This window comes from Babylonia areolata, chromosome 27 (assembly GCF_041734735.1).
Source record: "Babylonia areolata isolate BAREFJ2019XMU chromosome 27, ASM4173473v1, whole genome shotgun sequence".
In the NCBI taxonomy this organism is placed as follows: Eukaryota; Metazoa; Mollusca; class Gastropoda; order Neogastropoda; family Buccinidae; genus Babylonia; species Babylonia areolata.
Window position 1 is genome coordinate 23,176,682 of NC_134902.1, and position 17,470 is coordinate 23,194,151.

At 39.6% G+C, this 17,470-nt stretch overlaps 1 long non-coding RNA gene across 1 annotated transcript in view; it reads left to right on the forward strand.

The window, feature by feature from the left end:
* Positions 1 to 5,120, forward strand: part of LOC143301388 (uncharacterized) — a 12,720-nt gene extending 7,600 nt beyond the window's left edge. The window contains exons 3-5 of the long non-coding RNA XR_013057772.1: positions 2,765 to 2,791; positions 3,378 to 3,624; positions 4,690 to 5,120. This is a non-coding gene — a long non-coding RNA (uncharacterized LOC143301388). The remainder of the gene's footprint in view (positions 1 to 2,764; positions 2,792 to 3,377; positions 3,625 to 4,689) is intronic.
* The last annotated feature ends 12,350 nt before the right edge of the window (positions 5,121 to 17,470 follow it).

A 17,470-nucleotide genomic window follows, 5' to 3' on the forward strand; every position in this document is an offset into this window, starting at 1 on the left:
TTTTCAGTGAGAGGGTAGGTGGTGGACCGTATTATAGTGCAGCCTGCATGATTGAAATCATCTCTCGGTTTGTTAGCATTAACTCCTTTATGAAAATCTTTATGCTTTCATGAGGGCGATCCTAAACTCTTTTTTTTTTTCTTTTCTTTTTTTCTTGTGAAATCTTTTGTTTATCGGCCTGAAGAGCCGTGTATTTTTGTGTGGGATTTTTTTCCGTGTTTTTTGTTGTTTTTTGTTTTTTGTTTTGTTTTGTTGTTGTTGTTGTTTTTAGGAAACAGTGCCCATTGATTACGGTTGGTATCGTGTGTCATAACTGGCGGCATTGTGGAAAGTTTTGGTGATCTTGTTTTAGACATGTCGGCCGCTGGTCTTATTGGGCAGTTATAGGCTTTCAGCGTCAGGTTTGGTGGGGTTTTTTGGTGTTGTTTTTTTCTACTTCCTCTTCTTTCCTCTCCTGTTTCTCGATCCTTCGAAACCCTTCCTGGATATTCCACCCTCCAGTTTTTTCTTGCTAATTTCCTTTCCATATTTTTCTTTCTTCCTTTCTTCCTCTTTCTTCCGCTTCTTGTTTCTCCCCACCCCCACTTTCTCTCTCTCTCTCTCTCTCTCTCCCTCCCGCTGTCTCTTTCCCTCTCTCTCCCTCCTTTGTCTTTCTCTGAGCCTGTTCGCTCACTCGCTTGTTCACTTGCTCGGGTGTCTGTGTGGTAAAAGAGGAGAGTTTAACTCACTCAGTACGGCCAGTCCTCTCTTCTCCTCTACACAGACCCCTCGGATGTCCAGTGGGTGTCTGAATGACCCAACCTTTAGCTTCCGTCGTCAGAACTGTGGTATTCTTTGTCAACATTCACCTCTTCAGTATAAGAGCGTTCCGCTTGCAATATTTTGATGATGGTAATTGGGATGAAACGCTGTTAACGTCGTCTCTTTCGCCGTTCGTATGGAGAGAGTTAAAGTACTACTGGCTGACGTCCTGGAAGTCGAGCTGTTCAGGGTTTGGGGTCTCGGTTCTGTGAAGGTCGCGTTGTTGGAGGGGGTGGTGGGTCCTGGATGTCTGTCAGGGTAGGGGGTCCGTCTGGCTTCCAAGGAGAAGTCCTGGCTGTCTTGAAGGCTGTGGCAAGGGGACCGGTGTAGGGGCAGGGGTGGGGGCTCGGGGTCGGGGGGTGGGGGGGGGGTGATTTCCTGGCTGTTTTTCTGACTTTCCGAGCGAGAAGTCCTGGTTGCCTGATGAGGTGTGACTGGAGTCATGGCTGTTGTTCTGGCGTTCCGAGGAAGGTGTGTGGGGGGGGGGGGGAGGGGGGGGGGGAGAGAGAGGGAGTGCTAGGGGGCTGTCCTAGCTGTCTGAAGAGGGGTCATGTTCTGGCGGCTGTTCTTCTGGTGTCCCGAGCGGAAAGCCCAGGTTGTCTTTAGAGGGGTGTAATCCAAGTCCTGGTTGTCTTAATTAAGAGGGGTGAAATCTTGACTGTTCTTCTGGCGTTCCAAGGGGAGAGTCACAGTCCTGGTTGTCTGAAGAGGGGTGAAGTGTGGTGTTCCGAGGGGGGGCAGTCCTAGCTGGCTGTGTGAATGGGGGTGAAGTCCTGGCTGTTCCGAGGCGGGATGGTGAGGGAGGGTGTTTGTGGTGTCTGAGTGGTTGAGAGACTTTTATTGTTAATGTCAGTTTGTGTGTTTGGAAGAGTGGGGACGGGCGGGGGGAGGAGGGGGGTGGAGAGAGGGGGGTAGTAGTTGGGGGCCGGGAGGGGGTGTAGGGGTGGGGGAAATAACGGTCGCAGAATTTCTACGTCATCAACGATTTCTTGGATCCGCAAGTACCGGAACGGCTGGCTGATGGCATCACGTTAATGCCCGCGTGTCTTTTCATCTGCAATTATGCGCTTGTCCTATCAGAATAATCGTCTCTTGTTCCTATGCTAATTTTGACTGCGTCAGTATCAGCCAATCGCAAGCCCTCTCTTTCTGTCGGGGCGTGCTTCCGCTGGAAATAATTTTCGTTGCAGAGTTTTTCCCCCGACCATTGATCCAGAATGGGCGAAGAGATTTGCAGCCATTAAGATAAAAACGTACAAGAAGTTGATATTGTGTTGCGCGTTTGTAGGGCGAAGATTTTTTTTCTCTCTCTCTCTCTGATCCCTGTCTCATGGGTTTGTCTTTTTGTTGTCTGTGTGTGTGTTCAGTAGTGGGGGGCGGGGGGGGGGGGGGATTCGCCTTTGGTTTTATATTTAACGATTTTTTTGTGGGTAACTTTCTTTCTTTCTTTTTTTTTTTTTTTTTTTGAGAGAGAGAGAAAGAAGTGGGGAGGGAAAGAGAGAGAGCGTGGTGTCTGTTGTGGGGTGAGTGGTTGTGTGTGTGTGCGTGCGTGCGTGAATGTGTGTGCATGTGTATTCGTGCATACTTTGTGTGTGTGTGTGTGTGTGTGTGTGTGCATACGTTTGTGTGTGTGTGTGTGTGTGTGTGTGTGTGTTTCTTTCTTTAACATACGATGTGTGTATTGCATGTGATTTTAGACGGGTATGGATATCTTGCCAAGTGTGTGCGACGACTAATAATCATGTTTCACTCAGAGCCGGCCAGCGAAGTGCTCAGGAATGAACGTAATCTGGTCATCATTTGAATATCATTTGTGAACAGCATCTTCGGCACTTCATTTGCTCTGATATTGTTGCATGTGTTACCATCATGATGAAACCTGGCTTGTTTTGGTTTTTTGTTGTCGTTTTTTTTCAAAAATGTATATGCTATGTCCATGCTGCTGATGTGCTGTGCTGTCCAGTTTCGGAAAAGACTTACAGAAGTGGTGGTGAGTACAGTGAATTTATCTTCTTCTTTCAGTTTTCTGTTTGTGTTTGTCTGTCTCGTGGTTTTGTCTGTTTCTTGTAGGTGTGTTAAAACACTTTTTTTAAAATATAACAATCATGTTTGTAGTTTTACCCCCCCCCCCCCCCTTTTTTTTTATTCTAATGCGTTCGTTGCTGTCATTTATGTTCATATCTGCTGGGGTTTTGTTTGTTTTTGTAGGCGTTTCAAACACTTTTTTGAGTGTAAAGTTATTTGTACTTTTGCCAGTCTTTGGAAATGAAAATAAAATAAAACGCATTTGTAATGTCATTTACGCTGATTTCTGATCCTCATAAAAAAATTTTAAAAAATGGTTGTCTTTTTAAGAGTGCGATACCCTTTAACAATTGATTATGATATTTAAAAGTTTGTGAGGCCACTTTAAAAATTCACCAATAATTCTTCTTCTTCTTCTTCTTCTTCTTCTCTGTCTCTGTCTGTCTGTCTGTCTGTCTGTCTCTCTCTCTATCTCTATCTCTATCTCCCTCTCTCTCTCTCCACACACACACACACACACACACACACACACACACACACATCCCGCTCAGGGCGAAGGGAAAGCACCCGTCGCAGCACAACTTCCCCGGGCCTCCCTGGTGTTATCTCCCCTGAGTGAGCTGATGCAGTGGCGGCGACGAGAAGCGATGACGTCGATGGACAACGACATTGACGACGACGCCGAGGCGGCGACGGCGAGAAGTATACGCCTACGGCTGGTGTCCCCAATCCGTGCTGCCATCCTAGAGCTGCTGAGACAACAACAGGGAGCCATGTTTTCGTCAGACCGATAATAAGGTGAGGTAAGGCGTCCCGCGTATCACTCGGCAATCAGTCGTCAGTATGGGAATGTGTAGGCTAGTAGTGTGTGGGCTTAGTCTTCCAACGTGACGCGTGGAAACTCTGCTGATATACTGATATTAGACTATGGGTGTGCACGGCAAGCGTTGTACTATGTGAGAACGTGAGGCTTTGTTTTTTGGGGTGTTTTTTGTTGTTGTTTTTTTATGTTCTTTTGTTTTTTTGTTGTTGTTTTTCGTGTGTGTGTTGTGTGTGTGTGTGTGTGTGTGTGTGTGTGTGTGTGTAGGGGCCTATATATTTGTGTGTGTCTTAATATAATATCGATTTATTGATTTCATTGCTGTGTGTGTGTGAGAGAGAGAGAGTTTTACTTATAGGCCTACAGACACAAGGATTTTTTGTGGATGTTTTTATTTGTATATAATTATTGTTGAGCAGTACATTATCAAATTAACTTTTTGGAGTTGGGTGGGAAGGGTTGGGAAGGGGATTTTTTTTTTTATTAGTCTGTCGACAGCTATTGTACATTCTTATTTGACTACTTTTAATCTCTTTTATGGTGCACTTGATCGTTTTATGTTTCTGTTTATAACGAGCATGTGATTGCCCAAATGCCCATGTGTATTGATGAAGTGGTTTTGATTGATTGATTGGAAAAAGTAGAGGGGAGGGGGTTGAGAGGGATGGAGGGATGTGAAGAAGAAAGGGAGAAGGGAGGGTATCACTGTGTTTGCATACATGCACGCGCGCGCGCGCATGCGTGCAGCCTTCAGGCTCTCTTGGTGTGTTTCCAAGCGTGTGTGCGCATACTGAATGCGCCTCTTCGGGCGTGCTATAAATAAATTGACTTGCGTCAATACAGTTGTTTCTGCTCGAATCCATACGTGCTCGTGAATAACAATACCATTCTGACGAAAATCAACTGTCACCAGTGGTACAAGAAATAATTGAATGCGTGTATAATTATGATATGCATCATTCATTTGTGCGTGCGTGCGTGCTCGTAATGATGTCATTCATGATCGTGGATCCGAACGCCTGTCCTTTGGATCTTTGTTGCAGGTTTTTGCACGGTGCCAGACCCGTTGGAAGACCGCTGCCAGTGCTGTGCCTGTTGTGTGTGCAGCGCGAAAGTCTGTCGCCATTATTCTTGTGGACACCATCGTCTCTGTTCCCCAACATGGCAGTGACGACAACACAGTAGTGACGACATTACATCAGTGACGTCACCGCGAGACTTTTACACACCATCAGGATCAACGTCACAAGCCCTTATAGTTACTATCTATGATGATATTAGGCACAGAGGCTTTTTTTTTCTTTTCTTTTCTTTTTCTAGCCATTAGTGAACGAAGTTAAGTTTTCCTGTTTTACCACTTCTTTCAAGAGTTTTCTTTCTTTTCTTTTCTTTTATTTGATTTTTTTTTAATCAATTCGTTTATTAGTTTGTTTATTAAAAGGGTGTTGATTCAATACGATCTGAAGCAACACTTTGTATATGTGTGCGTGCGAGAGTGAGATTGTGTGTGTGCGTGCGCGCGCGCGCGCGTGAGTGTATGTGTGTGTGTTCGCTTTTTACTCCTTGAATATAACTCTCCTTCCTTACCTCCCAGTTACTAATATCAAAAATAAACACTTCATGGAAAACGAAATGGTTTCTATGTGCGACAGTATCCTCAATAGTTTATTCTTAATGAAACGTTGCACACATATATTCACACAGAAGCAGCAGTAACTCGGCCAGTTTTCACATCAACAACAACAAACAAGAGAGGCAAGGCCTTCAAGACTCACTTGTGATAAATTAAGTCCCCTAGCATTAATTACAGAGTAATTTCCCTTTTTTACTATCTGCACCAAAACGTTTGCAAAATAAATAAAACTTCCATGCTTTGCAAAAGAAGTTCCTGTTTGAACAAAAAATGATAATAATGACTCCTCTTGTTGTTTTGTCAGAATAAGAGGTCAAAGTGCCAAGTTTAGAGAATACAAAAAATATAACAGTAAATGCAGTTTGCATATAATTAGGCTTTTTTTTTTTTTTTTTTTTTTTTTTTTTTTGGTGCCCATCCCAGAGGTGCAATATTGTTTTAAACAAGATGACTGGAAAGAACTGAATTTTTCCTATTTTTATGCCAAATTTGGTGTCAGTCTGTGTTAAAACACAGACTCACTTTGTTTACACAAGTGAGTCAAAAATGCTCTGTTTGAAAATCAGTGATCATTTGTTTCAGACCCGAACTGGATAACCTCCATTGGGAAATATAATCCGGCGGGTAACTGAATTTTGGAAGACATTCACGAATTTCTGTTTCATAAGTTTTCTTCTGTACATTAACTGCTTACTTGTGACCCTAACACGCTCCTTCCACTTTAATTTCATATAGGATATAACATGAGTGGGCCAAGCTGATGGTGATAACACTGCCTCCAGATTGCTTCAGCACATATACTGACACATCCTAATCCGAGTGTTTTGGTGATAACACTGCCTTCAGATTGCTTCAGCACATATACTGACACATCCTAATCCGAGTGTTTTGGTGATAACACTGCCTCCAGATTGCTTCAGCACATATACTGACACATCCTAATCCGAGTGTTTTGGTGATAACACTGCCTTCAGATTGCTTCAGCACATATACTGACACATCCTAATCCGAGTGTTTTGGTGAGAACACTGCCTTCAGATTGCTTCAGCACATATACTGACACATCCTAATTGAGTGTTCGTTTTTCCGCTGCATGCTTACTACTGAATGGGTATGTTATGTATTGATCAATAATGTAACTATACCCCTCACTCCCCCTGTTCTCCTCCCTACAGTGTGATTGACTGTTCCACCTGCCTCCAGGTATTGATTTGTTTCTAGTATGAAAGTAATGAATATGAATGAATGAATATACAGCTGTTCCATAATTAAGATATAAGATACGTGAGCAACAAAATTATAATAATGATTTCAAAATATGTAAATGAAAATAAGATTTTTTCTTAAATAGTAAAAAAATAAATTTGAAGTGCTGAGACAAGGCAGAATTCTATGCTGAGGGCTTTAAAAATGCACACACATGCACATGCGCACGCAAACACACACCACTCAGTCACACAAACACACACAGGGTCACATTCACACACACACACACACACATTCACATACACAGTCAAACACATACACACAGACACACAGACACACACCCCTCTCTTCAAATGTATTGCATCTCATAGCAGTGTCTGCATGCCTTGGCTTTACTCAGTCTGTGTGCTCTTCTTTCCAGTTAGAGAAGGGTTGTACGGTGACTTGATCAGACTGTATGCTGCAAGTGTGTGTGTGTTCGTTCTTTAGTTTAGCGTCTTTTCACTATCACTGATATTAGATGATTAAAAAAAAAGGGGGGGGGAGGGTGGTTGGGGGTGTGGGGTAGGAAAGAGGAAAACAGCAATAAAACTACCAAAAAATGCATAACTAACATGCAATTACATTTAACAGTAACAATTCAATAATAATGACGATAATAATCAGAAACCATTAACACAATTCTGAAGTACATTAAAGGAATATAGAAATAGGGTTATGAACTAATGCCCGTGAAAGTCCGACTATAAGAACCTCGTTTAATACTACCTTAAGTACTAACAATTCGCCCAGACTGTTGCATTGTTGTATTCTTCAATTCACAAAACAAGGCAAACACTTTTTGCTCTCTTTTTTTTTTTTTTTACAATTATTTAATTGTCATCCCAAGGCAAGAGTTGAAGGGGGAAAAAAAGGTAAACCAAACTAAAAACCAGGAACATTCTTATCTACAACCAACAAGAAACATGATTACATTCAGATTATGTTCCTAAATACAACATATTACTGGTCATTTCTTAATGTGATAACAAACGAATTTGGAACATGAATTTAATTACAACACACACACACACACATAGATAACAGAACATTTCTAAATCTGCTTACACACATACACCTGTACACAAAACACATAAATGCATGCACACAAATACTGATACAAAATTTCCTCCAGTTTTGATTCAAATGCAAGGAAAAAATAAAAGCTGATGTTCTTTTCATGAAAGATACATTGTTTTATAAAAAATGACATGCTGTGTCGATAAAAATTTAGTGAATATATGTACCAATGTCAATGTATCATCAGAGATTCGTTACTGTCAACAGAATAGGTATACAAAGACTTCTGTAGCCTGTACAAGCACGCTCACTTTCATAAATAAACCGGCAGACCCACCAGCCTGCCAAGTTTGAGATTATAAAACTGTCATGAGAAATCTTTTTAAGAGCAGAATCTTAACGGTAAAGGGGAAAAAATGAAATAAAATAAATTATTAAAAAATATATTTTAAATATATATATATAATTTATTTTAAATATGATTAATAAGAAATTAATTTATATATATATATATATATATATCAGTTTCATTTTGTTTGAACTATGCATGCCCAAGAAAAGAACTTGCACATGAAGACGGCCACATTCTACACATACACAGAAAAACATTCATCAACACACTCGGTGTCTTGACTGGGTCTGTCGCTTGAGCATCACTCTCGGTCAAAATGATACAAGTTCCAGTCAAGAGACAACCTCCATAAAAACTGGTGGTTTTCGCCACCCGTCTCGACATGTTCTCCCTCTTCTCTTCCCCTTGCTTCCCTCCACACTAGCTCACAAATAGTTTATTGATCTTTTTTTTTTTATGCAAGATCTCTGGCTCCTGTGAGTTTTGCTTCAATTTGTTTTTCACGGCTCCCCCACACAGAGAGAGAGGGGGAGAGAGGAGTATATGAAAGCATTCTGATGAGATCAACAACTTGACACAAGATGGAGAATCCACACCCGGTCATCTGATGAGGTGCTAAATGTTACTACATATACTTACTACAGAGGGATTACTAGAATGGTCATGGCTGATTTTGTCAATCCTTTGATGCAGCAGGTAACACACAAAAAGTCATTAATATCATTTCAAAAAATAAATAACACTCTTAAACACTGCACATTCTCACACACACACAGGAAATTTAACAAGACAGCAATGCCAGCTCTGGTTAAACTCGTACATATGCACACACACCCACACCAGCACAGTTCTTCAAAAACTAATCCAACAAATTGAAGAAACAATCTGTCACTTTCTACAAAACCACAAAAACATAAGACAAATTTACATCAGCCAGGCCACACGGACAGGCTTGTACCTCCGCTTTCAACTAATTTTTGATGGAAAACACAGATGGCAACAGAAAATTATTATTATTTTCTGGTGCCAAGTTTAACCAAAAACAGGTACACCACAACAGACACACACTGAGCACCCTTGCAGGGGTTAAACAACAAAACTGATTAATACACAACAGGACCAAATAAAACAATCCAAATAAAATGATCCCAAATTAGCTCTTCATAATATTGAGCTAATTTTTTTTTTTAAAGGAAATGTCCACTGGTTGTCCAAAGTTGTCAGAAAAGAAAAAAAAAAAGCACAGCCCTCAGATCTTTGTGCAATGTACATGTAAAACACCAGAAAGCCAAAATCAAATCAACAAAGCAAAACAAAAAGATATCATTCCTTTTATCATACAAAAAGTCTTCACGACAAAACAAAATCATTCAATGGGACAGTTAAAAACAGGATTTCATTTGTTGTGCACAAGATCGGTGCAATGAGTGTATTTGGTGACGCAGTTTACTTTCTGTATACATACTGAATGCTAAATAGAACATCAAATATAGTTTTATAAAAGGACAAGTGCAAGTCAGTTTGATTCAATCAAATCAGAAATGACTGACAAACATTGTACTACTGCTGTACCAGGAAACTGATAAGTCTGATTGATTAGCCCAGTGTTCAAACTGAATGGACCGATATGGATCATCTGCACTCTCAGCATGCCCATTTATATAAGGCCCCCATGTACATCAAAAAGTGACACTCTTAAGAAAAAAAATATATATACATATATATGAAAATTAGAAGGAAAAAAACCCCTCAAAGACAACTTTATCTTCTGCAATGCTATATAATCATCATCAGGTATCAACCCCCATGTCTTTTAAAACCCAACGGCCAGCTTAAACCAAGGGGGGAAAACGACTTGATTTATCCGATTAAAAAAACTATAAAAAAAAAAACAATGTCAACCAAATCAAAATAAGCTTTGCATAAAAGCCAGTATTCAACTTCTCTCTCTAAATCCCACACCAAAGAGATAAAGGAGATGGCATCAATGCTAGAGATCAGTTTCATTTATCAGAAACTAGAAGCAACCCAATCATTTTCGCCAAGATTACCAACTGAGGCCAAATTCAAGATTGATCACCGATATCTGATGATAAGCTCAGCTATTTGCTGATCCTGAGATGGTTTTTATATCAAGTGAACACAGTGGAAAACCTGCATTATACTACACAAGTCCAAAAATGACTCGTAACAAGAAAAATGTAAAATAAAAAGCAAGGCAAGGCCTTCAAGACATGAGTGATACCAAACTGAATCCAACACAGGAATGGTAATAAAAATTTTTAAAACAACTTTTTTTTAGTAATACAAAAAAATGTATACTGCAAAGCAGATACATGTATCTTTAGTTTAGCGCCATCCCTGCAGCTGACAATATGATCACCACCATAGATCACTCTCCCTGGCCATACAATGTCCTGCAATGGCAGACCCACACAGAAAAACAAACCAAACATCTGCCCCTTACCACATAATCCGGTGCTGTCAACAGAGAAAGCTCTAAACTTTCCACTAACCGTCCATCAAACACTGAGTTTCCAATCAATCAAGGAAGAATCAATTATAGAATCAATCTATTTCCATACAATCAATGCCTACACCCCACCTCACCTACCCCCCCAAAAAAAACAAAACCCATAGCATTTAGATCCCCCTTACCCATAGCGTCTATCTTGTCTGTTTTCTTTTCTTCATTTTCACTGGTGTTATTAATACCTTTAACAGCTATAACTTTGCCTGCTTTTATAATACAACCACCTGCTGTTAAGCACAAGGGCTTTCAGACCCTGTGCAAATTTACAATGACTGCAAAGTCACACCAAATTATTTGGAAAGTCCTGTGCAAAGTCACACTGACTGCAAAGTCACACCTAATGATTTGGAAAGTCCTGTGCAAAGCCACAACATGGCTTTGCAGAAGTCACACCAAGTCCTTTGCAAAATCACTGGTCATCAACTGGTAAAATCCTGACAGATCAAAAACAAGGCCACAGAGTTCAGAAATCCTCTTCCAGAACTACTGCCTTGCAAACTGTTCCGAGGTGGAAGATGGGGTAAGAAGTGTTATCGTTCAGACGTAACACAGATTGCACTGGACGACTTTTCTATGTCGTCTTCATGATGATGATGATAAAAGAAAAAAAAACATGTACTGACCACAGAAGTTGCATAACTTTTGTACATCGCCCTCTCCATTCACCGGACTGTTACGCTACAGATCATAACTGAAAAGATTTATAGTTAAAAAAAATATAATAAAATAAATAAATAAAAAACACCAATTTACATGATCACCACAAAAATCATAGAACATCACACATTCATATATCAGTAAATATATCACACATTCACAAGAAAACCATCTCAAAACAAAATTAGTCGCACACACACACACACACACAAAAAGAAATCTACTGTGATGACTCAGTACAACAAACACACAAATGAAAAAAAAAAAAAAAAGATCTTCAGCAATGCATCATTACTAAATACATTTCTTGTACTGTAGTGTATATATATCCAAGACCCATTTTGATCATGGTCATCAATGAATAGCCCTGACCTCTTGTTTTACGTGAGGCAAGTTTTTGAAAACGGGATCATTCTTCAAGTCTAAACTACCTGTTTAACCTCAGAAGGCTTCAAGCAAAAACGAAGGTCATGACAGACATCATCAGAGACTTTTTGTTTGCTGATGATTGTGCCCTCAACGCTGGATCTGAAGCTGACATGCAACTCAGCGTCGACAAGTTTGCCACTGCCAGCAGGAACTTCGGCCTTACCATCAGCACGAGGAAAACTGAAGTTCTCCATCAGCCAGCCCCAGGGAAACCCTACGTTGAGCCCACAGTCAGTGGTCAGAGACTCAGTGCGGTGGAGCGGTTCACATACCTTGGCAGTACACTGTCACGAAATGCGACCATCAACGATGAAGTGAACGTCAGGATTGCAAGAGCAAGCGCAACTTTTGGTAGACTCAATGCAAATGTCTGGAACAGAAGAGGCATTAGTCTTGAGACCAAGCTAAAGGTCTACAGAGCAGTAGTTCTCCCCACACTACTGTACGCCTGTGAAACTTGGACAGTGTACCAACGACATGCCAAGAAGCTGAACCACTTCCACACAACATGCCTCAGGAAGCTACTGAACATCAAGTGGCAAGACAGGACCCCAGACACAGAGGTGCTCGCAAAAGCCACCCTTCCCAGCATCTTCACCATCCTGATGCAGTCCCAGCTTCGCTGGGCTGGACATGTGGCGTGCATGCCAGACCATCGGCTGCCCAAAAGGCTCTTCTATGGCGAGCTGCAACAAGGGAAGAGATCACACAGAGGTCAGAAGAAGCGCTTCAGAGATACTCTGAAAGTCTCTCTGAAAGCGTTTGATATCAACCCTGACTCCTGGGAGGAATCTGCAGTGGACCATGACAAATGGCGCGCTGCTGTGCACAAAGGCCCCAAGTTGTGCGAGGCCAACAGGACTGCAGCAGCTGTTCAGAAGAGGCAGGCCAGAAAGTCACGGGCAAACAAGCTCCCTGACAATGATATGCCTGTCTTTGTCTGCCCCAACTGTCAGCGAACATTTCGTGCGCAGATTGGACTATTCAGCCATCTGCGCATTCACAGATAGATTCATGAGCATCCTCCCCCCAACTCCACCACCACCCTCCCCCCATCCCCCAGCTGGATGACAACGATGGTCATCATCGATCTCGATGGACACACCACCACCACCTGTCTGATATCAGTTTGTGATGATTTCAATGCTAACAACATGATGCACATCAGTTTCAGTTTCAAGGCGTCATCAAAATACAAAACCCACAACGCATAGTATGTTTGAAAAAGAAAAGAAAAAAGCAGATGCCCAACATTCACACAGATTCTATACTGTTGGCCTCGTGGTAACGTGTCTGACTAGGAAGCAAGAGAATATGAGCCCACTGGTTCAAATCCCACAGTCGCCTGTGTTTTCTCCCCCTCCACTCAACCTTGAGTGGTGGTCTGGACGCTAGTCATTAGGATGAGACGAAAACTGAGGTCCCATGTGCAGCATGAATTTTGCGCACATAAAAGAACCCACTGCAACAAAAGGGTTGTCTCTGGCAAAATTCTGAGGCAAAATCCACTTCGAAAGGAAAACAAACATAACTGCAGGCAGAAAAAAATACCAAAAGAAATGGGTGGCACTCTGTACAGAAATGCCTGGGAGGAGCAGCCCGAATTTCACACAGAGAAATCTATTGCGACAAAAACAGTGATAGAATAGATGTAGGTATACTATAGATATAGATATTTGATAAAAATTTGAATAAACAATAAAAAGTGAATAAAAACAACAACAAAACAAATACAAAACAGTACATCAAAATCAAATATTTTTCTGAAATAATAAAAAATAAAATCAGGCTAGAATGAAAGTACAGAACCTGACCTAAAAAACCAGTGAACAAGTTGAATTTACAGTCAATCATACAAACAATGTTCACACTACTGTCCTTTTATATGAACTCCATAATACCTATAATGTAGATAATATAACTCCATAATGTAGATAACAGCCTATGTGAACTCTTCACCAGTACAACACACAGTTGGATTATGTGCATTTGCACACATTCACACAAGATTGTTATACTTGAAAAATGCATACAAAGTAGTAGACAGCATATGCCATTTGGATCCTGAGTAATAAAAAAAAGTGTCACCAAGACAAGTCTACAGCCTAACACTTATAATAACACCCATAATGACATCAGTCTGTCACCGCAAACTTTTCATCCAGATGCAATGATCTCTCTCTCTCTCTGTGTCTTTCTCTCTATCATATATATATGTGTGTGTGTGTGTGTGTGTGTGTGTGTATCTTTAGTCTAACGCTATTCCTGCGGCTGACAATATGATCACCACCATAAATCACTTCCCTGGCCATACAATGTCCTGCAACAGCAGACCCACACAGAAAAACAAACCCGATATCTGCCCCTTACCACATAATCATATATATATATATATATCTGTTTCAGTGAGTGTTATCTAGTGCAATGAGATGTTCCCCAAAATAAACACATTTGGCAAGCGTGGAATAACTACTGCCCAAAATTACAATGTTCTGGAATTAAAATCCAAGCAAAATCAGAGTTTTATATTATCACCACATCCCAGTGTTGTCAGACGGATAGTTCCCATGGAAACCAGATATTGGAGCTCTTTGATAAGTTTAAGAAGTTGAAGATCATCGTTTGAAACCTGTATAAAATAAATGAGTATTACTAATAAAACAGGATTTTTTTGTTTTAAGTGCAGGACAAAAACATGTACACACACATCTATCTATCTATCTCTCTTCATATATATATATATATATATATATACATATACACAACAATACACCAGATGAGAGTGAGTGCGGTGGAAAAACTGGAAATGCTCTGAAATAATGCCACAATGATAAATCACTGAAAATCACCGACTACTCACTATCAATAGCATTACATAACTCATTTAATGACTCTTCCCATTTTCTGTTCCATTATTTGACCGTTTCATGTTTCAGTTCTATCATTAAAAAAATTTCAAGATCATAATTTCCATCAAAAAGCTTCAACTCATGATGATTTCCATTAAAAACAACAATCAATCACATCATGATCTATCAAAAACAATGATAATTCAACTCATGATGATTTCTATCAAAAACAACAATCATGATGACTTTTGATCAATAACAACAATCAACTTATGATGATGTTCATTAAAAACAACAACTATCATTCAACGCTGATGATTTCTATCAGAAAAAAAAAAGTTAATAAATCTCTATCAAAAACAACAATCAACTCCCACAAATGATATACTTCCTCCAAATATCTCTTCATAAGGAATGGTACCTCAAAAAAGCATCCAACCCCAAAAGCATTAATTCATGTAAAAACATACAGATATACGGGAAAGAAAAGCACTCGTGTAATGCCAAAAAGTTGTCAAGAAATGAACGACCATTCATTCCCACAAAAGGCTTAACATAAGCCTTTTAAAAAATCACAAAAAAAGAGGAAAACACACAAACAAGAAACACTGAATGTAGTGATGATATTCCTCCACAAACAAATGACAATGTCATAAGCCTTTTAAAAATCACCAAAAAAGGAAACCTACGAACAAATGACTGAATATACCAACGACATTCCCCCACAAAAACACATATAACAATATCTCTCTGATGACATACTATAATGATGTAATGATTCTGAGTATGCAAGTCTTAACTGATTAAACACAACAAATAAATTATACAAGTTTTAAAAAGATTACGCCTCTACCTTAAAAAGCTGTTACTGGTCTTTTCTGTTTGTTCTTGTTGTTTATTAGAGGGGTTTTCTTCTTCCAATGTGTACAATATTAATTATCACTGAAGATTACAACACACACACAGTCCAATTCTGAAATATGGTGTGTTTATCTTTGTTACTCATCACTCAGCCAAAAGCACAGGGTCATACTGATAATATTATTCCCATCGGGGAAACGTGAAAACTCATCACTGTTAGTAATGTCACCATCAGCTACTATCAGCTTCTTTTTTGTGGGAGACAGAATGGATTAAAGTCATTACCAGTTCAGATTACTCATTAGTAAGTATCAGAAAGGTGCTATTTGTCATTTTAATGCTGATCACAATAACAATAATGATGAACACATATTCAGCACTTTTTTCTCAAATAAAGCTTAAAAAAGCTTCACAGGTACAAAACTCGATAAACTGTCGATTATGAAATAAAAATAATTCCAATAATTTGCAAACTCATTGCAACAGCATGGCATAACACTTGCCATCAAATGAGATATCAGTACATTTCTTACCACTGATTAAGTATTGTATTCTATCATTTATATTATATACATAAAACCAGATTTAAGTTGTCACAAATGCAACACACACATATTTCTACATGGTCAGAGCCCATCTTCATCTGTCAGTAAGGAAACCAACATGATGAAACACACCTGAATTTGATATGTGGACACCTGAGCAGGCCACAGAATGTCTAAACACCTGAGATTATCCTTAAATCCCAAGCAACTGCAAAACATATATATATATATATAATTACTCCCCCATGCATCCATCACCCACCCCCCCCCCCCCCCCCCCAAACCCCCACCCCCCACCAATCCCAACCTCCGACCTAAATCTATCATCACATGCAAATATATTCCACGTGAAAATCATTTAACATGTAAACAGAAGTACATCAAGGAATTAACAGCATTCTCACCAAGAAAGAAACAGATAAATTTGTTCTGAGAAAATAGATAATTTTTTTTTTTAAATAACACCAGACCAATTTGATAATAAACACTTTTAACTTGGAAACTTGTACAAGATAACTCTGATGCAGTTAATGTTGTCATTCCCAAACATGTTGCCAGTACCAATTTTCAGTCACGGTCAATTATTTACTTATTCAATTGTCAACCTCAAAGGTTACTTCACTTAAAAATAATAATATGTTTTAGGTACACTTCATGCAATTTTCAAGGTTACTTAACTATAAAAAAAAAAAAAGTAATGTTTTGGGTACACTTCATACAACAACAACAACCACCACATTCTTTTTCCAGTACCTTTCTGAGTTTCTCTGCTCTTTTGTCAAAGAGTGCTCAGACCATACATTAAAATGATAATAAAAAATGTTTTAAAATTAAATTTTAAATGAAAAAAAGAAAGAAAAGGCTGAGACCCACTCTGTACAATGCGACTGATTTTTTTTTTTCTTTTCATTCATGATCTTTTTTTCTGTAAGCCCATCAGGAAGGATTGTTGTATGGCACAAAATGCACTGTGTGATTCACAATCAAGAATCACTCAATGCACAAAAAGGCATATTGATATACAAGGCACACAGGCACACACACACACACACACACACAAAAGTCTCATTAAGTCACCACAAAAATAAAACTTGAAAAAAAAAAAAAAAAACAAATTCCAAGTCCCCCAACACAGCGTTTCCACTACGCTACAAACTGAACAGGCTGGGTTTTCTTATGATTGGACTTTTCCACTGCCACAATTATTCTCAGAGACATGCTGTAAACTATCTTTTAACTTTAAGCCCCCACCCCGGCTTCGCAAAACTTTCACAATGGAATTAAGGATAGGCATTTACTGGGTACATTACCCTTTCAGGGAGCCCATTCTCTTACTTTGTTTACCCTTTCTAGGAGCCAGTTCCCTTACTTAGTCTATTCTTTTGGGGAGCCTATTTCTTTACTTTACCCTTTCCGGGAGCCCATTCCATTACTAAACCTTTTTCAGGAGACTATTTCTTTAGTTTACACTTTTGGGGAGCCCATTCCCTTAGTTTACCCTTCACAGGAGCCCATTCTCTTACTTAGTTTTCCCTTTTTGGGAGCCCATACTCTTTAGTCTATTCTTTTGGGGAGTCCATTTCTTTAGCTTACCCTTTACAGGAGCCCATTCCATTAACCATTTTCGGGAGCCCATTCCTTTAGTTTACCCTTTACAGGAGCCCATTCCATTAACTTAACCATTTTTGGGAGCCCATTCC